A 20,651-nucleotide genomic window follows, 5' to 3' on the forward strand; every position below is an offset into this window, starting at 1 on the left:
AAAGCAAACTCATATAGTTCTGGACTCTTTGCAGGCCGGCGGACAGTAAACTGGCTCAGAGCTCATCTGCTTAGCTCTGGATCTCTCCCAGATGAAGCCACTAGAGGAGCAACTCCTGCCATTTACCTTTTTACTTTATTCTCATGTAGAAAGTACCCCTGGGTCAGTGCTTCTGAGCTCTTTTTATGTGTCTGCTCTGTTGTGGCAGAAGAGCGTTCACACTGAGCCTGGTTCTGGTTCTGCTGGAGGTTCTCCTCCCTGTTAAAGGGGAGTTTTCCTCTCCACTGTCGCTTCATGCATGCTCAGTATGAGGGATTGCTGCAAAGCCATCAACAATGCAGATGACTGTCCACTGTGGCTCTACGCTCTTTCAGGAGGAGTGAATGCTGCTTGGAGAGACTTGATGCAACCTGCTGGGTTTCCTTGGATGGAAACCTTTTAACCGAATTGTCTGGAGGGTTTGGTAGAATTGACCTGAGGGGACGATTTGTGAATTAGTGCTATTTAAACTGAACTGAACTGAATTGAAAAAAGTTCAGTCTTGTTTTTCTGGCATTTAACGACTAGAAATAAACATCATAATCCAAACTAAACCTTTTAAACATCTGTTCTGAGCTGTGTTTATTTTTCCGCCAGTAAACCTCCAGCATCTTGTGAAAGTTTCCTCATTTGTTTCCCTGTCTGCCCACAGAGGATGCGGCGCTGATGAGCAGCCGTCGACGTCTCGATGAGTGAAGCACAAGCTGGAGTCGTGATCATCAGCGGTCCACAGTAACAGCAAGGTATCCTCGGTCCTGCCCGTTAAGACTTAATTACACGTCGTTATCCACTGTGGGCTGTACGGCCTCGTCTACGACATCCTGCCTCCGCTCATTGTTCGCAGAGATTTACATCGCAATAAGAGCGGGATTAGGAGACAGCAGGGGCCATGAGGGTGCTAACACAAGACACATTATTCAACAGCGTCGAGCCTCCTCTTTGCTTCCCTGGCTTGCTTTGAAGCTGGATGGGAGGGTGGTGACATTTTAAAGCTGTTATTTATCGGCTCAGAAAGAAATGGAACCCGTGTTGGTGAATTTTCCTTTTTTTCCTCTTTGAAGGATTTATTTTGCAGGTAAATATCTCTGCAGACAATCCAAACTCACGGCTTCTGCTTTGCTGTTTGAACCCGCTGGCCCTCGTCTACCAGAGAAAGGCGGTACTTTGGAGAATCTCTGTTTTTCCCGTGTTGTTGGGAACCGTCTTTCTGTGAGGAAACTCGTATAGCGTGGAACTGACACAGAACCAGCGAGAGGCTTCTGCTCCTTTCATTCCATCCAGCTTCTGGATGTCAATTCTTCCTCTAAGAATCACTTTGATGAAGCAAAGATTAAATGTAAAATCTGCCCAACTGTGTTCCTGAGCTTTTATCGGCCGGATCAACAGAACAGAAAAGGGGAATTTTGATTTTTACCATTTCATGCCGCTTCTTCTAAGTTTTATGTTTTAAAACTTGTTTTAATTCGTGTTAAACTTTATGTTTGCTGAAAGGAAAACCCAGAAGATAGAAGGAAAACTGTTAAAAGAGGTTTACTTCTGCAGCTCATAGTTAGAAAATAACTGAACCTATATGCTTTTAACATCCTGCTCCATTATGAGTCTTTAATCATGGAAGGTTATGTAGTTTTACTTCAGTGAAGGTTTATATAAGGTATTTATTTATCTTCGCCGATGCTTTCTGCTCCATCGAGCCAGAGCTTTGTGTTGCTGAGGCCCCTGAATCCTGATCAGCATCGTCTTGAAGAGCTCGCAGTTTCCCCCGCAGAAGTTCAGGTGCATCATGGGATGCCTGGCAGAGTGTCTGAGACGTCATGGTTCGATGTTGGCTGAAAACATCCTGCAGCCACATTTTTTTAAATGTTAGGTGAGACATAGAGTGCAGCTGCAGAGGACAGATCTGGCTGTAAAGGTCAGAGAAATCACATTTATATTCAGGTCAAACACATAAATGCATTATTCTGGATTTGGTTTTTAATGTTCTGGATTAAATGCAGTTACATGGTAAAAAAGCTGCATTCTTCTAAATAAAATATGCCTATTTTATTTAGAAGAATTGCATCATATTTCAGTTTCTTCATAGTTTTATTTCCTCTCTATCAGAAGAGGCACCAGACTTTCCATGCTCAACTTTTCTAGTTATTTCCATTGCTCTTAAAAATAGTTTACACAACCGGTGTATATGAACAATATTTCTATCCATCCATCATATTTAACCCCTTATCTCCCTGTGGGGTTGCTGGTGCGGATCTCCTGCAGTCATTGGGCAGGTCACCAGTCTATTCCAAGACAAACAACCATGGAGGCACTTTCTCGTGAGATAAGATAAGATAAGATAGGCTATATTGATCTCACATTGGAGAAATTCACTTGAGGTACTTAAGGGCAATTTACAGAGAACGATTAACCCTACAGCCAGCCGGCCTGTAGGAGGAAGCTGATGTACCCTGAGGGTAACGATGCTATCAGCGGGAAACATGCACAAGAAATTCAAAGCCAAGATCTTCTTGCTGTGACACAACAGTGCTATCATCTGATGGTGATATGAAAATGCGAGACCGTTATTTTTTTAACCTTTACTTTAACAGCCAACCTGTACAATTCAACCGTAAAATAAACCTGAGAACTCAAAAAGCTGCTGTAACTGGTTGGATTAGTGTGTTTGATTCAGAGCATTCTGTCTAGTTTGGTAAATCTGCCTTGGAAAAGTTCTTCAGACCTCAGATGGTGAGGACTTCTCCTCCTCAGGTGAGCAAACAGATCCTCTGGTGGATTAGGTTCTGGATTCTGGTCATTTCTAAACAGCCATTATCTTCTGGTGAAGTCATCCTTGTTGGGGTCTTTGTGTCCGCTCAGACGGTTCCTGTGATGCTGAACAACAGAGCGACTCAGAGGTCCTCAGAGATCCTCAGCTTTCTGGCAGCAAGCTGTTTTTTTTGGGCGTGGACGCGCTGTAGAGGTGACTGCCCGCACCAACTCTACGCTATTTACAGCCTAAATGGTAAAGCATAGTCCTGGTAACCTTTAAACGCCACTAAATGACACACAAAGAGGTTTAGGTCACGGCTGCAGTGTCAGGAAGCAGAAACTATGGAGGCCTGAATGGCACAAGATAAGCAAAGTGATCATTTCCAGTCAGACAGAGATTATCAAAAATAGGAGCCGTGCTCCAGAAACGGTTCTGATTGAAACTAGAAGGCAAACATTTGTTGCTTTTAGGGGGAACCGAGGGCTAAATGTTGGTGGCGCGGGTTAAGGGGGGGTCAGTGGGACGTCTCTGAGCTCTGCCTGCAGAGAGGAAGTTGTCTCGCTCTCACGGTGGTTTCTGTCGGCTGCCGACTACAAAGAGTCTTAGACTGCTGCGACGCGCGGCGGTGAGCTGTCATTACCAGCTGCTGGATCATGGATCAAAGTTTTACTACTTTATTTGCTTTCCCCCCCAAAGTGTCAGGACGTCTTGGTCTGTGCAAACATTAGGAAAGGTGCCTTACAGGGATTCCTGCTCCGCTCAGCAATCGATCTCTCTGTTAATGAATCATCCTGTGACGTTATCATCTCCACCGATCAGTCAGTCGCTTATTAACGGGATAAAAAAAGGGATGAGAAGGAGCTTCTCAGCACATCTTCATTAGTCTTTATCACCTGCTTCGCCGCAAAGCGAAGGTTGTTTAATGGTGATCCCTTCGCCGACAGAACGGCAGCAACGATTTAACAGAGAGATGGATCTTTCATGTTTTCTCGCCGGGATCAAAGCTGGTTTTTATTTATTCATGCGGCTGCACTACGAGAGAGGAGTCCGCTCCTTCTATTAAAACATGGAAACCTTTTTCAAACCGGCGCTGTTTGTGCAGCGCAGAACATCTTTTTTTTTTTTCCTGCGTAACGCTGCCTTTTAAGCTCGTTTGAACCTTTCAGCCTCTGTTGAGCTTCTTGTCAGACTCTCAGATGCTTCTGGTACATCTTAAGCTCTTGTAAAAGATAGACCCGACCGGGAAAACCCTCGTCGTGATGATAAAACGGCGTCTCAGCACATTTAAAGCTGAGCCTGACAATAAAATATGGCCGAGTGGAAATGACTTTGGCCACATTTTATGTTGCAGGTGGGGATCGTCTTATCAGGCAGGAACAGGAGGGAACGTCAGACAGGTCACCTCAATCAGATTCATTTGATCCCCTTTGTTAAAATATCAAGTGGAAATTTATATCTGTGTTTTATTTATTTACTTATTACATTTATTGGTATTAAACCAAAGCTGTTACTATAAAAAAACAGAAAAACTTTTGTTTCTGGGAATCCTGACTGACTGAGATGCAGGCAGAAACAGAAAGCAAGCTCATATAAAATCTTTAATACAGAAGATTTATATATTTGTATGTTTTTATACAGGGAGTTGGGCTCTGGTACACTTGTGCAGCACATCGGTCGCCTCTTAGTTTGTAAATCGCTTTATAAATAAATAAATGGAGGAAAATGAAACAAGAATATATAGAAAAGATGAAGCAGATAGAAAATGTAGATGGCAGATTCACCGTGTCTGTGAATTTTCTTTTTTCCTCTTTGAAGGATTTATTTTGCAGGTAAATATTTCTGCAGACAATCCAAACTCACAGCTTCTGCTTTGCTGTTTGAACCCGCTGGCCCTCAATTACCAGAGAAAGGCGGTACTTAGGAGAATCTCTGTTTTCCCGTCGCCTCTTAGTTTGTAAATCGCTTTATAAATAAATAAATGGAGGAAAGTTAAACAAGAATATATAGAAAAGATGAAGCAGATAGAAAATGTAGACGGCAACAGGCCGTTTTTTACTACACATCCTGCAGGTAATCGATCTAATGTCCGTACTGCTAGCTGGACAGAAGAGAAAGACAGAGATGCGAGAAAAGACGGATCATTTGCAGGTTTTAGGGTTTAACATTGTTTCATTGCTGTCAGCTGTCAGTCAGCTGTGTTTTAAGGCTAAGTTCAGGGATTTCTTCTGACCTCGCCTTCATTTAAATAGAAGAAATAGAGGTTTGGAAATGTGTCCAGTTGCAAAAAAGAATATTTTTTTACTCTTTGCAGCAACATTTTCATTAAATTAGGTTTGGTAACAAGCTGTCAAGTCTTCCAATTATTATTATTAATAATAATAAATATAATAATAAATGTTGCTTGCAAGAAAAATGAAATGATTTCCCTGTTTTACTCCCTAAAACACAAACTGTGATGAACTAACAAAGCTGCATCCATCGTTCTTTTTAAGCTGCTCAGTCCACAGCTGCTACACTTTGAATGTTTTTAGGCAGCTGACTGCAGGCTCTACCGGAGCAGATAGCCCAACTAATCACCCTATTAGCTTGTTAGGCTGCTGTTATTCTGTAAGACACAGAACAGCAAAAATAACCCCGATCATTCTTGGTAAAGACGTGAAGTTTTTACTTCTGACTGACAGACTTGGTTGTCTTTGTGTGAGCAGAGTGCTACGTCTCTGTTTGACGGGATTGTTTCTACCAGAAGAGGAAACTTTTGTTGCCATTGCAGTTAATGCGTATATAATGAGATTCCTGTGAAACAAGTTGTGCTGCACTGTGACCTGCTGTAGTCTCACAAACCAGGTTTGGTTGGATTTTTATTATTTATGACTTACAGATAATTAGCTTAAATTCCTTTTGCACATCCCAGAAGGTTTAAGAAATAATCCTTGGTGTGAAATTGTTGCTGCTGTTGCTTTTTGAGGTTAAGGTCCAGTATTATTTAGTAAGACTTTCTTTGGAAGAAAGAGACTAAGTTACTGTGAGGTTTTTCTCCAAGGTTTTTTATTGTTTGTGTCTCCTTATTATTTGAATTCAAAGTGCCTGGATTTGTTGAACTCATGATTGAAGTTTAGGGGAAAATCTTTATTTAAAAGCTCCCAACCTTAGAGAAACGCTCCTAGAGTCACAGAATGATGCCGAACTATGTGGGTCATGATCCATTCAGCCTGACCAGCACGGAATTTAAAAAAAAAGTCTCCATCTGGTTTTAATTTGCCAGGACTTAAAAAGTGTTGAGCTGGAAAAATGGAGCCGTGATGAATGTGTTTGGGCTGGAAACAAGCTATTAAACCCGGACCGGTGCGGCGAGCAGCATCTCATTCCCACCGTGTCAGATGGACGTTTAAGGAATCATCACGCTCTCATCCCGTTAGTGAGGGCTGAGGGATCAGGAAAACCAATTTCCACACATGAATTGACCCCCAATGAGTCCAGACCCCGGACATAATTTGCTACCTCCGGAATGAGATAAACGTCGGCACCTGAAACGAATCTCCTGGAGGTAAAACTCACATAATTCAACCAGTCTTTGCTAACTTTGGTCTGCTGGTGCTCAATGTTGAGCTCACAGGTTGTCTGAAGGGTCGAGGTGTGGGGGGGCTGAGATGTTCATGGAAGAAGGTTGATTGTGGGTCTGGTGAAGCATTGCTGGGTTGTTTTAGTTACATGGTTATTCTGCTGAAACACCCAAAAAAACGAGCTGGTTTCAGCTTTCCTCCAGATGCCCCTGATTTTTATTCAAAATGTTTTGCTGCTGATGCCATGGTCTCTGTAGAGCCACAAAGTTCACAAAGGGAAACAGGCCCACAGCATCACACATCCTCTGCCGTACTTAATAGTGGGGATGAGGCTCATCTTCCACATAAAGGTCCTTTATTTAACAGCAGCCCCACCTGCTGTGATTGGTGCTGAAATCCTCCATCTGAGTCCAGTAAGGTTGATCCAAACGTTAAAGTTTGTGACAGTATAGGACAGAAAAGGCTTTTTCCTGCCACAAATGGCCCCTCTATGAAGTGTGTACCTGGTGGAAGTGCACATAAGGGTTACAAGTGTGTAAAATTGGGAGAATTGAGACACTATGATTACATCATCAACATGTGCCTCTGTGTTATAACCGTGACACCAAAAGATTATGGGACGGTCACAGTTTTTGCAATATTTACTGCTAAAATTAAAATCGCAACAAGCAATCGTTTTAAATCTAAAATAAAATGCATGTTGTGTGTCTGGCATTAATGGTAGCACCTTTTTGTTACGTTGTTATATTTTGTTACAGAAAAAAACAAACAGACATTTGATATTTTCGTAAATATCGGGACCGTTTTTGCCATTTTTACTGCTAAAAATTGTTAAAATCGTATCAGGCAATCGTTTTGAGGTGATCAAAGGGCAGGAACAAAAATTTGAGAGGATTGGATATAGCAGAGCGGGTATTGCCACAAATAAAACATAAATGGAAAGTAATGTTGTTAAATATATACCCAAAATAAATCTAAAATAGCAAAAAAAATACATGTGTGCCTGTCAATAATAATAGCACCTTTTTGTGACATTGTTTTATTTTATTACAGAAAATGATAAAAAATAATGATAAAGACTTGTTTATTGTATTTTTTATGATGTAAAAAATCTATATAGACAGGAAGCCTTTCTGGTTACATACTTGTTTTTTTTTTTTTTAGAAACAGCCACTTTCAGTTAAAACAAACTCAACAAATAAATAGACGTACAAAACATTACATGCTGCTTTCAGATATTTTAGGCTGCAAATACATCAAACATATTCAACAAAGCAGAAAAAATAAAGCTGATGTATTGCTTTATGCTTACCTGAAATATGTTTAAACTGTTTACAGCTGTTAACTCACTCAGCCTTGGTGGAGGCGGTGGACAGACGGAGATTTTCTGCTCTAAATTGGGGACAATTTAGTCATTTTATCTGTCCCAGTGAAAAGAAAAGTTAAATTGTTAAAAGTAAACATAACTACCATATTTGTTTTGAGAAACTAAAATTGGTGATTAGTCATTTCTTTAAGGTGGCAGTGTGATTTTAAATGTAGATTTTAGGTCTTTTTACACTTGAAACTAAAGTATGTTGTTTCATGACTTGTATACTTGCCATATGTTCACCTCGTTGGCTAAATACGTCACATGCAGCAATGCATTGTGGGTAACACACGTCACTTCACTGAAGTGTGGATCGAGGGAGCAAAGGCGGTGGAAATGTGAATATTGGGACAGGGTCAGTGTTCTCTTGTGTTTCTCGTTCTGAAGAGCAGCAATAGCTCCATCCGAATATCCTTAATTATAGCTCCTAGCTCCTCTTCCTTGACCTGTCTTGGGGTCAACAGTAAGAACTCTATGACGGGGAGGAAAGGACTGGTGTGCTGAATTCAGACAACCTTTAACTCCGACGTCTTTACGTGACGGAAACACTCATGGATGATGCGAGTCAAATCTCGCAAGTACTCGCTCTCTTCTCTCCGGACGTTTTTGTTTATTTCCGTGAGCAGGCCGTGCTGATACGTCATGTCACGCAAAGAATTGTGGGATACCTTAAGGGTTGTCAGCGCCTGTAAGGGACTACCTTACCTTACTATCAGACATCATTTATCATGGTGACCGCTGACGCACTTCCCCTTTGGCTAAAGAGTCCTGGCTCTATGAGGGTAAGAGAAATGGGCCTGTGTGTCACATCATATTTTGGCCCCATGGAAACAGAAAGCCATGGATTTCTAATCAAAAGTTCCTAGAAAGTCTGAGGGACATAAAAAATAAAGTATAAATTATAAATAGAGTCGTAGCAGTTGCTCAGGGTGTTAATAAGTGTCGCGTATCGTTTTGTTGGTAATGGTCAGATTTGTCGGCAGGTGAAGGTTGGAAGGTGGAGCAAAACGAACAGCTTCCCCTTCCAGCTCTGCTCCACCTCTCCATGTCCCGCTCCGTCCTGCCACCACTCGTCACTAAAATGCACGACTTGTCTTCCTTAGTGGACAGAACAGGTCTGCTGCAGGAATTCATCGTAAGAAATACGGTTTCCTCTGTTCACGGATCACACAGATTTAGTTTTACTGGAAGCCGTTGCAGTTCTCAGACGTCTTTGAACAAACTGTATATTTTCCCAAAGATGAACAGTAAATTCCTCCCTAAGGTTCTGTGGGCTGGACCCTGCGTGTAGACAGGAATAATAAACTGAGCTCAGTGCTGGTGGGCGTGACGTTGTGACAGCAAACTGCCTGCAGGGCTGCTGCGTCTTTATTCTCCTTCAGCGTCTGACAGCCAAACATTTCCTGCTCCGAGCCGCCGCTGCGTGGCTGCGTGGCAGCGTGTTGTTATTGTGATAAAGCCCGTATCCACAGTCCAGACGCACACTGTACTGTATTTATGCTCCCACTGTGCAAACCTGAGCGATGTTTACCGGGTCGGGCCGCGTGGAGCAGCCGAGCGTCTGCAGACGTCTGAAGAAAACGTTCATGACGCTGAATCAGTACGTCGGTGTTAGACGACTTCTCGCCGACGTTGAGTTGAAGTGGGAAGATCTTTCATTAATGATGTGGGAAAAAAACACCTTTATGATCCACAACGGAGTCGCTCTGGGTTCAGGAGAAAAGCGTGGCGTGTTGCTGGGAGAAACTGAGCGTCCTCAGACTGACTGGAGCTTTTCCGGGAGGCCCGGAGGCGTCTGATGAAGGGAATCGTGTCCAGCAGTCGTGTTTCACCGCAGCAAACATCAGATGCTGTGAAGGAACATTTAAACTCGTTATCTGACGGAGACCGAGCTGCACTGAATGTGTAATTAATGCAGCCTGGACATCTTTCTGTACAGTTTTACGTGCTGCAGTTTGAACTTTTTCATGCATGGTGGTCATTTCAGCGCCCCGCGGATTAAAAGCTGGATGTGTGGAGGTGTCGGGTCCAGCACAGGCGTCTGCAGCCTGCTGCTCCACCGCCATGTTGCTCTTTAGCTCCACTGTTTCCCCCTGGGAACCCTTGAAAAACAGGAGGGAGCAAAATAAAATCACTTTAATGAACATTTTTTATTATTATAATGCAAAAGTAGTTTAGATAATCCTCCTGTTTCGGAGGAGTGGTGGCTTAGTGGAGGACGCGTTTCTTTGGAATGTAATGTATGTTGCAATGACATTACAGGCAATGATTAGTAATGTTATGAAATATCTGCAAGGAATTTCTACAACAGCACGACTTTCTGCTTTTAAGCAGACTGTTTATTTCCATAAAATGGTATTTTTTTTGTAAACCAGCAAGGGCAATTCCCTTTTTTACATATTTTACTCTTTTTTTATCATTACTGTGTGCCCTTGACAATCAGTATGACCCATGGCAACGCCGTGGCACGACAATCATGAGTCATACTGAGTCGACTGCACTTGTAATTTAGTCGTTTCTTTGTAAAGAGCAGCAAACAGGCTTAAATCAGAGGCAACCAGACTTTTGTTCAGTTCTTTCTTTAAAAAACATCTCAGCATCTATCCAGGAGTCTTTGTCAGTTCTGGCGGCTCAAACTGAGCAACCTGCAGTTGGAGCGCTGCTGTTTTTAGGGACATGGAGGCTCATCCACCTAGGCACCGTCCAAGTAAGGTTCAAATCAGTGACCCACCGTCGCTGTCCTGGCTCGTTAGAGGTGATTGGTTGGTCTGAGTGGAGGACTTGGTCACCTAATTGGTCACCTGATGGTGATGTAATCTCTCTGGAACGCGTTGGAGGACTGAGATGTAAACTCTGGGGAGCTGGAAGCTCAATCCTCCTGTTTAGTGATGGCTTTTCTCTTTGGACCAATACGGCTTCTTTCACCCCTCTTTTATCTGATTTTTTCTACAATTAAAAATTTTCTAATATCTAAAAAGAGTAAAAAAAAAAAAAAACTTTGATTGTTTAACAATAAAACTAGATTTATCCATCTATTAAATTTATAAAATGATTTTTGCTCATCTACAAAATTTGTTTCTGGTCCAGAATGAGATAAACCTGTCTAAAAAAAACCTAAATAAATAATCATAATCATGAAACAATCTAAATGGACTATTAATTTAAAAAATTCCTTGTTTTAGTTATGTTTTAATACATGAGACATATGGAAACGTATTTATAACTTTTTCAATAACCTTTGGAAGCATCCTCATTACAACAATCAAACCTGCTGAGCTGCTTTCTGCTGGTATTTGGTAATGAGCCTCCCTGCCATCACCCTAATCTTTGGACTCTGGCTGGGCTGCTCCAAAACATTCATGTTATTTCCACTTGTTAGAAACTTGTTTTAAAAACAAATGTATAAAACCTTTTTTTTTGTTCCCAAGTCACACTGACAGGTTATCGAGTAAATGGGAATATTATTGAAAAGTTAATGTATTCCAGTAACTTCATCACTAAATGAAACACATTAATTACAAACATACTTAGATCTATACGCCTATATTTCTGTTAATTCTGAAGATTTCCCAGTGGCAGCTGATGAAAAGATGACATTTAATATTACATCAGACCAATAAAGGTGAATTTTAACACAGAAATGTGAGCTGTACCTGATTAAAGGTTATTTCCCTAAACTACTTTTAATCTGACAGACGAGCATCAACGAGGGCGACTGTGGCTCAACGGGTAGAGTAGTTGTGGGTTAGATTCCAGCTTCCAGCTTCTCCCTGTCACATGTCGAAGTGCCATTGGGCAAGGCACTTAACCCCCAGCTGCCTACTGATCTGCGTATCGGTGTATGAATGTGTGAGTGTGACTGGGTGAATGAGTGCTTTGAGTGCTCAGACTGACTGGAAAAGTGCGATATAAGTTCAGCCCATTTATCAAAACGGGGGATTCTAATTTATGGGACATCACTGCATTTTTCAAGCCCAAAGATGATTAAAACTCTTAAATACTAATTAAAGATGTCATAATTCATCATAATTCATGCTTAAAAGGGCTCAGCTCGATCAAAATTTATAGAGAGGAGCAACCAAATACATATCATGGGTTTCAAAAAAGGTCAGAGTGAATATTTACCCAGTTGCTCCTTTTTTTGCCTGACTTGTTGTCCTCTGCTGACCTCCTGGACCAGAACCTGCCTGATTCGGACCTGTTTTCTTCTTCTTCTTCTACCTTGGAGTTGATCCCAGTTTGGTAGGTGGCCAAGAACTCAGCAAAGATTCTTCTTGCGGTTCAAACCTGGGGAGTTTTGCGACTCAAGCTCCGAACTCTGATCGTTCAGATGTTTGAGCCGTTTTCTCAGCAACTTAGAGAAATTGGATCACTTCTGGACTTCTGGTGCACAGACCATCGGCTGCAGAATTGGAGCGTGCTGAGTAGATTTGTCGGCCTGTAGTCCAGCTCGGTTTCTACTCGTGTCGGTGCTCGTTTCAGCTTATTACCGTGGTGTGAAGACTAGAGGCTGACACATGGGAGCACCGACGGGAAGGATCTCTGTTGTTTTGCTGCTGCTGAGGCTTCTTCTTTCTGATTCATGGCTTTAATGACGGTGGAGATCTGATGGAGAGCTCAGCTTTTTAATTTGCATCCTCATCAGACTAATCAAACCAAGCAGGGCCTCTTTGTGCACCACAGAGCGAAGCTTTGCCGCCCTGCAGGAGAGGATTCGGGTTCATCCTTAAACCTGTCTGCTTACTGAACCGGGACGAGCTGCAGAACCCGAGCTGGATTCAGAACCCCTGCAGCTGTTTGCTCTGCTAACTGGGATCACGCATTGAGATTCTCTTTGACTTAAAAACACCTCGATTATCAGACTTTAATGCCGTTAAAGTATTTTAAGCTCATCTGATCGTTTTGGGCCAAAGTAAAAAGTAATTCTTAGTTTTCGATGAGTTCTGCTTTTCATTAGCATCACTGAACAGACAAACGTGTTAAATCTGTAATCATCTGTGTTATTTTAGCTGCAGCCGTGTTATAAATGATTTGTTTATGTTTCATTCCTGTACCTTCGACATATTTTTTCTCTCCACCGTGAACATCTCATTTGTTCCCTTGCATGGAGTCCAGATGTGAGTGTTTTCGCTCCCACCACCTGCGCTGCATTAGTTTGAAGTGGCTCTTTTTGAAGCGTGTCGTGTGAAAGCTATCGGCTGATTGGCGTTACAGGCGCCGTGCTTTTCACAGCTTCGCTCCTGTAGTGCAGGTAAACCCTGAGAAAAGCACAGGCGGATCATGTAGAGAAAATAAGACATGTACGACCCCTGCATGTCTCGCTGGTGTAACGTTAGCAGCTGTGGTGACACCTGTGGCCGTCGGAGAAGGCCTTCTGGTCAGAAGATGCAGGAATCGCACCGTCGACATGAATCCTGCCAGGATTTAAAATGGTCAGCAGACTGAAGTCATAATTCAATTAAATTTTATTTATGCAGAGCCAATTGACAACACATGTCATTTCAAAGTACTTTACAAAGTCAAATTCCATCAGATCCTCCAGGTTGGTCAGAAAGTTTCCTCTCTAAGGAAACCCAGCAGGTTGCATCAAGTCTCTCCAAGCAGCATTCACTCCTCCTGAAAGAGCGTAGAGCCACAGTGGACAGTCGTCTGCATTGTTGATGGCTTTGCAGCAATCCCTCATACTGAGCATGCATGAAGCGACAGTGGAGAGGAAAACTCCCCTTTAACAGGGAGGAGAACCTCCAGCAGAACCAGAACCAGGCTCAGTGTGAACGCTCATCTGCCTCGACCCACTGGGGCTTAGAGAAGACAGAGATCGTAAAGCGCTTCTCTGGTTATGCCGTCCAGTCAGAGGGATTTTACTTTAGCACCACATTCCCACAGCTTCAGGCATTCATAGACTGATGCACAGATTGGGGGGTTAAGGTGCCTTGCTCAGGGGCACACTGACATGGAGCTGGGGATGAAGTTGTTCCTAGAAGTTCACCACTGTGACTCAAGAGAGAGCTCTTAGAGCCCAGGACCCGGTGCCGGTTTGTTAGGTCTCCAGCAGCCTGCTTTAAGACTTCCTCCTCCTCCCTGAACGGATTACTTCAGAAAGCTTCTCTTTACGTACTCAGACCGACGCTGCAGACTTTTCCATCGCTGATCTGGGTTGGATCCCGAACATAGCGTGACGCTTCCGTCTGCCCTGTGCTCAGTTATTCTCTCCGTGGTTGTTTACGTCTTTTCAGAGTTCGGTCATGGAGACTGATAAAACTATCCTGGGAAACAAGCCTGAACTTAAAAGATGTTTTTAAATCTAGCTTGATTTCACGGATTAAAAGCGACGAGCAGCAAAGACACGAGATGTTAGTGATTATTAAAACAGGCGGATCTTTAATTTTTTTGAATCGGCTTCCATGAGGTTGATGCTGCGACCTAGCTCTCTTACTTATTTGGTGCGGGGTTTTTTTTTCCCATGATGCAGTGGAGGGTGAGGATTGATTGAAAATAGTTGGAGAAAAGTTATATTATTCCAATCAATATTGGAGCGACGCGGCTGCTTGACCTTTTCAGCTGTTCGGGGCGAGCGTGCGGCTCTGCTGAAACGAGAAGAAATGAGCGGCGGAGAACCTCGTGCGTTTACCTCATGATATCGGATCGCTTGTCTCTTTTAATTAGCTTCCTGGTGGAGAATCAGCAAAAAGGCCAGCTCGCCGCCTATCGAGCGTTCTTCCTGTACAGTTTGGAGGCAAATTGAATTCAGGGTGACGTTCCTTCTTTTAACGAAGCGGCGCATGTTAATGCGCCGTGAGGAAAGAGGCTAATTGGCTTCTTCTCATCCTGATCACACGGAATAAAAGCGCCTTCCTTGATTCTTTTTTTTCTTCTTCTTCACTGTTAGCCGAGGATCCTTCCTCTGATGAAGTCCTCCTCAGTGTGTTCCTCTGAAGAAGTTTCTTTATTTTTTTTAAACATCAGAACATCAATATGTAGGACGTTCACTCCTGTTTGTCCAGTCAGAAAAAAATTATTAAATGGTTTCATATAATGACACCGTTAAACTGGACAGTGTTGTTGGTGACTTTGGCGTTTTAACAAATGTGTTTGAAGGGAAAAGCTGATTAGCTCCCTTTGATTTAATTTCCGCTTCTTGAGCTTCTCTTAAGTGCGTGATTGAATTTCTAGCGGCCTGTCTTTGTGCGACCTCCAGTCGTTTGGATTGTCTGCGTATGGGTGCACATCTGGGTGGATGAACGTGTGCAGAAGATTGTTTGTGTTGATTAGCCTTTGGTTGTGAGCAAATTGTTCTCCGGCAGGAGTTCTTAGAACGGCGGATCGGGTAGAACAGCAAAGCGCAGGTATGTTGTTGTTGTTGTGCCAATATTGTCCCCCGTTCTTCCATACTTAGACTAACGAGTAGAGAAGAAGTCCCCTCAAAAGTTTATCTTGGTGCAAACAGGTTTTTGTTGAGGCAAATAAAACTAAGCTAAATGGAAACAGATGGTTTCTTTGTGTTTAAACTCATCGTTATATTCATGTTGTGTTGAAATGGATTTCACAGCAGAGTTTTCTTTTCGCCTGTAAACATCCAGATGTGCTAGAAGCAGCAGCTCCAGCTTTCCGCCTTTTCTTTAACACATTGTTTCCACTTTATTCTAAATATTTTGACTTTGATCATGAATCAGAATTCCAACCTTTTTTATTGAGATCCATTTTTGACTCCATTCTGGACATTTCAGCTTTACTCTGTAGCAGAAAAGACAAAGAATGTCTCCCTGCCGCTCTGAAGGTACTGACGTTTGGTGAGAGGATGGTTCAGGCTAGGGCTGGACGATATAGGAAAAAAGCACATCCATAAAGTATAAATCATATTGATCGATATTGATAGTTATCAACAAATTCAAAACGTATATTTTAAGTGCAGCCCTGGCCATTTTATCCTGTGGCTTAGCGACCTACTTTAACCAACTTTTTACCAACATTGCAGGACATTCCAGGCTCTCTGAACTCTTTGAAAGGGGCGGAGCTTGGTGACTGAGCGTTTCCTGGGTCTGTTTGTGATTGGTTGAGAGGATGTAATGATGTAATATTCATCTATATGGCTAGAATACAAAAGGAAGGAAAACTGTTACTCTATTTAACTTTTTATTGACCCTGTCTTTTTTTTTCGATATATGTGTATCGATGGATATATATTGTTATTGAATTATCGTCCAGCCCTGGTTCAGATTGCTAAACGGACCCAGCATCCCAGCTGGCCTCTGGGGGTGGATTTACAGGAGAACCTCCTCATCGTGTCCTGAGAGCGTTCAGACGTGGATTTAGTTCTGCACGGCCACGGTGGTACCGCTCAGGATGAAAGTCAGAGCTCGGGTCAAGAGATTCAGATGTAGAGCTGAGCTGTCGAACATCTCTGGCTCATCCCTCGAGTTTGAGTTATGTGGCTGAAAAGCTGGACTGAAGATGGTTGAACCAGCATCTTTCATGGACTGCTTCTTGTTTTGTCGCGGGTCAGGGTCGGGGTGATGGACACGGAGTTTCAGAAAGCTGGATTTTATTGGTTTTTAAATTTTTTTTAAGTTTTATTCTCCCTCCAGGGGTAATATTTGCTGCCTTCGCCTCGGTCTCATTACAGGAATATTATACTGAACACGAGGAGACGCCGTCTGAATCTCTTAAAGGCCATAAAGAAATATTTGCTCTCTTTGCAATAAAATTCCAGATTTGTTATTTCAACAAGCCGACGGCGTTTTATTTTAACTGAGTGTTTTTACTGCACGTGTTGCGCAGAACGGGTAATAACGTGGAGCGATGCCACGTTCTTTTCTCTCCTACCTCTGCTCTGCCGGGCGGCTTGTAAGGAGCGCTAATCGTGTTTAGGCTTCAGCTTTAAATGAAACGCCACAGACTTGCTGCTCGTTGGGAAGCGACTTCCTGCTTCTCCATCCCCCCCCCCCCGGAGTCATAGCGGAGCGATGGGAATGTCGAGGCGGAGCGCTGGCCACCTGGGGGCGCCTCACACATTTACCCGCATCCCCTGAGTTTTACAGTGGTCCTTATTTTTAACCTGTTTGCTCCAAAGTGCCCCAGTTGTCTGCAAAGTGTCCCCGCCTCATGCAGAGTGGAAAACTCTGGGAAAAAATAAAGTGTGCACCGACCCTCCCTGCTTTAAATGCTCTCATGAAGAAAGCAAAGCTCTGCCAGCTGTCAGAAACAGGCCCCCACCTCCACCAACCCAGGCCCTGTGCAAGCAGAAAGCAGAAAGCAGAGAAAGAACAAGAAGCGCCTTCTTTAGCTCCTTTTAGCTTTGTAAAACAGCTAAAAAGGGATTTCAGCCACATTCCTAATATTTTGCTGGTAATTCTTAGAAAAGGAAGCTGCTGTTGCACTTTTAGGGTTTTGTTGAGTTTGGACACGTTTAGACTCATCTGAGGGATTCATGTAACCAAAGTTGTTAGAAGTTTATTGAAAATTTAAATCATTTATTTTGTGAGGCCTTTAATTTTTGTACACTAGACCGACTTAGTGGAATAAATCATTCTGTTTAGTCTAGGTATGTCCAAAGTGTGGGAAAAAATTATTACAGGCAAGTTAAAATCTTCTTTCAATTGAAAATATATAGTATAACACAAAGTATTTCTTTTAATCGCTACACTTTTTACATTCTCTTTAATTTCTATCCAATGACTTAAATGTAGACTTTCGTGCTCAAACTTTTATTTGATTGTTAGAATTGGTAGAATACAGCAAGTGTTTTCAAAGAAAGACCGACCCAAAACGTGTTCTTGTTGCTGTTCTCAAAAAATTTAATAAATTAAAAGTCAATCAATTCCAAGAGATTTTAAAATCTGGATCGCCTAATTTCAATTTGGCAAATGTGCAAAACTATTTTTAGGTTTTGAATCTATTTGCATGTATAATAATTTTTCTGTAATTTTTGTTTTTTATGTATACTGTATTTTTCAGACTAAGTTGCTCCAGAATATAAGTCACATCAGTCAAAAAATTCGTCCTAAAAGAGGAAAAAAACAAATATTAGTGTTACCAGTCGCAGGATCGGCCAAACTATGAAAAAAGGTGCGACTTATAGCCTGAAAAATACGGTATATATATGTTTTGTGGCCCTGGTGTACTTTTGACTTTACTATTTTGGCCCACATGAAGGAAAGATTGGACCCCCCTGGTTTAGTAGACCCTCTCGGAGTTAAATGATTACGGATCAGAACTTGTAGAACCTCATTCGGCAGCAGAAAGTCTCTGTGTTGTTCTCTTGTCTGACTTTATTTGGTCCTCTCCTCTCCAGCTTTGCTTCACTTCACCGAGTTTTCAGACATTTGCTGTTGCTCCTCTCTGGAGGTCCCTGAAGGTTTTCCTGGAATCTGGACTTTGACTACACCGTTGCAGAACGTTGAATATTTTGTACAATAAATCTGGACTTTCCCTTTAAACTGTAGCTTGTTTTCCTCGCACTTCTTCTACACTGCAGCTCAGGTTCTGTTAAATAAATAAAGGCCGGTTTAATAAGTCAGATATATTTGCAGAATTTCAGCATCTGGTGCGGATGTGATTTATTTTTTCACGTCTTCATGCGTCAGACCTTTTAAGGGGGAGGTATTTCTGCTGATAAGTCATTTTGGAGTTGGTTGTTGCCTCTTGTATGTCTCAGTGTAAAACTTCCTGCCAGAAGGAGTCCCTTCTCTTTTTTTTTCTCCACGTAAAACTCCTTTTGGACACTCTGTGGGCGGAGGAAGTTGGCTTTGGATGTCAACTGTTTTGTGTGAAGGCAGAAAAAGCCTCTCGTAGAGTTTGCAGACCTCCTCATCCCTCCTTCCTGCGGTCTTTAGCGTAGCACCATCTGGTCCACAGCTGAAAACTATTACCATCCGCTGGAACTTCCTGCTCTCTGTTCTTCTTCAGTTTCAGCACGAGTAAGTTGGTTTTTAATCTCACTTCTGCTTTTCTCCATGTCTCCGTCTAATCGCAGAGTCTGGATGAGCTTTTTTTTGTTGATAAGGTCAGTGGTGGTGGTGCGTCTGAGTCGACGTACCGGGCGCTGGTGGAGCGAGCCGGGCGTTTAGACGGGGCGGAGATCCAGCCGAGGAGTTCTGTTTTCAGTACTGATTGTGTTTCTGGTGTTTTTAGAAGAAAAGAGAGGTTCTGTGCTGATTATCCTCGCTGAGGTATGCTGGTACCAGAAAGCAGAGTTAGAAACCTGCCTCTTTTTTTTTTAACACATATGGCAGAGATTAGTGAGTAAGCTTAAAGGCATCCAGAACTTTGCTTCGGCTCCATCTTTCTCAAAGCGTTTCCCAGCCCTGGTGCTGGAAAAACGTTGAATTCGTGTCTAGATTCTTGTTTCTGCTCTGGAGAAAAAGGCTGCAGCGACATCCGGGAAGGTTATTTGCCAGCCGAGTTCAAAAGGTTTCCACCACCTCAGGTAAACGCTCAGACCGGGCGTGTTTATGCAACGATTGAGTGGAAGGAAAAGCCCTCCTGGTTCTGATTTACCGTTCTTTCTATCATCTGTGGGGGGATTTCTTTGCACAGATTTCTGCAGAACAAACATGTTGCAGCTGGTAAACGCTGCCCAGAGATGGCTGACCTTTGCAGCGCGTGTGTGTGTGAGTGTGTGTGTGTGTGTGTGTGTGCACATTTCAGCCGTTGTTCTGAACTAAATATTTAAGTGTTTTTACATACGATGCGGTTTTCAGCCGGATTCCTGCAGACGAGTCGCACCACAGCTTGTAAACGCTGCCAGGAGACTCCAAAGGTTTGCATCCCGGTGTTAAATCTGTGTGTGTGTGCGCGCCTGTTTGCGCGTGCGTGCCTCGGGGTCAGCGGGTCTCCCACGAGGATTCTGTTGAATCACCGGACAGGAAGCTATTAAAACAAGCCCAGCAGGGCCGCTGTCAGTCAGAAAGGCCCGTGTAACAGAGAAGTGTGGAGCGGAGCGGCTGCACTGCGTCCCAAACAAACAGAAAGGCGGGTCGCCTTGCTCTGCAGCCAGATGTTTCCACGCTGCAGAGGACTCAGAGTGGGGATTTGGACCCAGTTATTGAAATGCTGCAGTTTATATGATATAAAGGTGAAACACGGCTATTTTCAGTGCATTGTAATGTATGTGTTTAATCGGACCTCTAAGATGGGGTGATTAGTTAAAAACTGTTTTAAAGCAGCCGTGTGATCGCTGCCCTTGCCTCCTCTCGCCTTATTGATGCTAATTGATTGGAGCAGAGGACAATAAAAATGTCAGAAACATGAAGGGAAGAAAGTGTGTCTGCTGCTAAATGATTACCACGATAAACGAAGGCAGTCGTGCACCAGAACCTAAACAGCTCGTTATCTGAGACGCTGAGACTGAGCAGCAAGGCCGCTGCTGCCAAGGTCTTCGTTTGGCAGAACGGTTTGATGCAGAGTTCTGCAGAACTTGCTCTGTAGTGTTTCTTCTTATTTTTTTTTTAAGCTGAACAATAAAGGCATTCATCTCTGACATCTTAAATCGTGTAAGGGAAGAATGCAGGCGGGCTTCTCCAGCTGAGACGTCCTGGAAGCCGCTGCAGATGGAGGAATGCTGAAGTCCCCGCCCAAAACCTGGGTCCGTTTAAAGCTTCTGCAGCTATTTCCACAGCAGGGAGAACCTTCTTACCGACACTTCATCAGACCCATCTGTCCTTCGCCGTCTTTCACCTTGGGTTTAATACGCCGCCGTGCAAAAGTATTCACGGCCCTTCACCTTTCCCACATTTCTGTCTCACTGCCGCCACAAACATGGAAGATTATGTGTGGCGGAGCAACGCGAAGAAGTGCAGAACTGCAGAGTGGAAGGAAAATGATTTGTGGCTTTGAACATTCGCTTCAAATCAAAACATAATGAAACTTTTTCAACAGAAAAGCTTTTTGGAATAATAATAATACTAACCTGCAGCTGAGCCTCACAGAGAACGTTCTC

General features: G+C 43.0%; 1 protein-coding gene across 8 annotated transcripts in view; it reads left to right on the forward strand.

The window, feature by feature from the left end:
* gulp1a (GULP PTB domain containing engulfment adaptor 1a) overlaps nt 1-20,651 on the forward strand; it is a 93,094-nt gene that overhangs the window by 40,621 nt on the left and 31,822 nt on the right. For 2 of the 8 annotated variants that reach the window (XM_036139646.1, XM_036139647.1), the window contains exon 2: nt 692-782. The exons of 4 other annotated variants lie outside the window; for them this stretch is intronic. The gene's annotated coding sequence lies outside the window, so the exon portion shown is untranslated. Of the gene's footprint in view, nt 1-691; nt 783-18,423; nt 18,631-18,891; nt 19,140-20,651 lie in introns of those variants that run through there. 2 more of the 8 variants (XM_036139648.1, XM_036139649.1) reach the window with 2 other exon arrangements.

Source organism: Fundulus heteroclitus, chromosome 7 (assembly GCF_011125445.2).
Source record: "Fundulus heteroclitus isolate FHET01 chromosome 7, MU-UCD_Fhet_4.1, whole genome shotgun sequence".
Taxonomy (NCBI): domain Eukaryota; kingdom Metazoa; phylum Chordata; class Actinopteri; order Cyprinodontiformes; family Fundulidae; genus Fundulus; species Fundulus heteroclitus.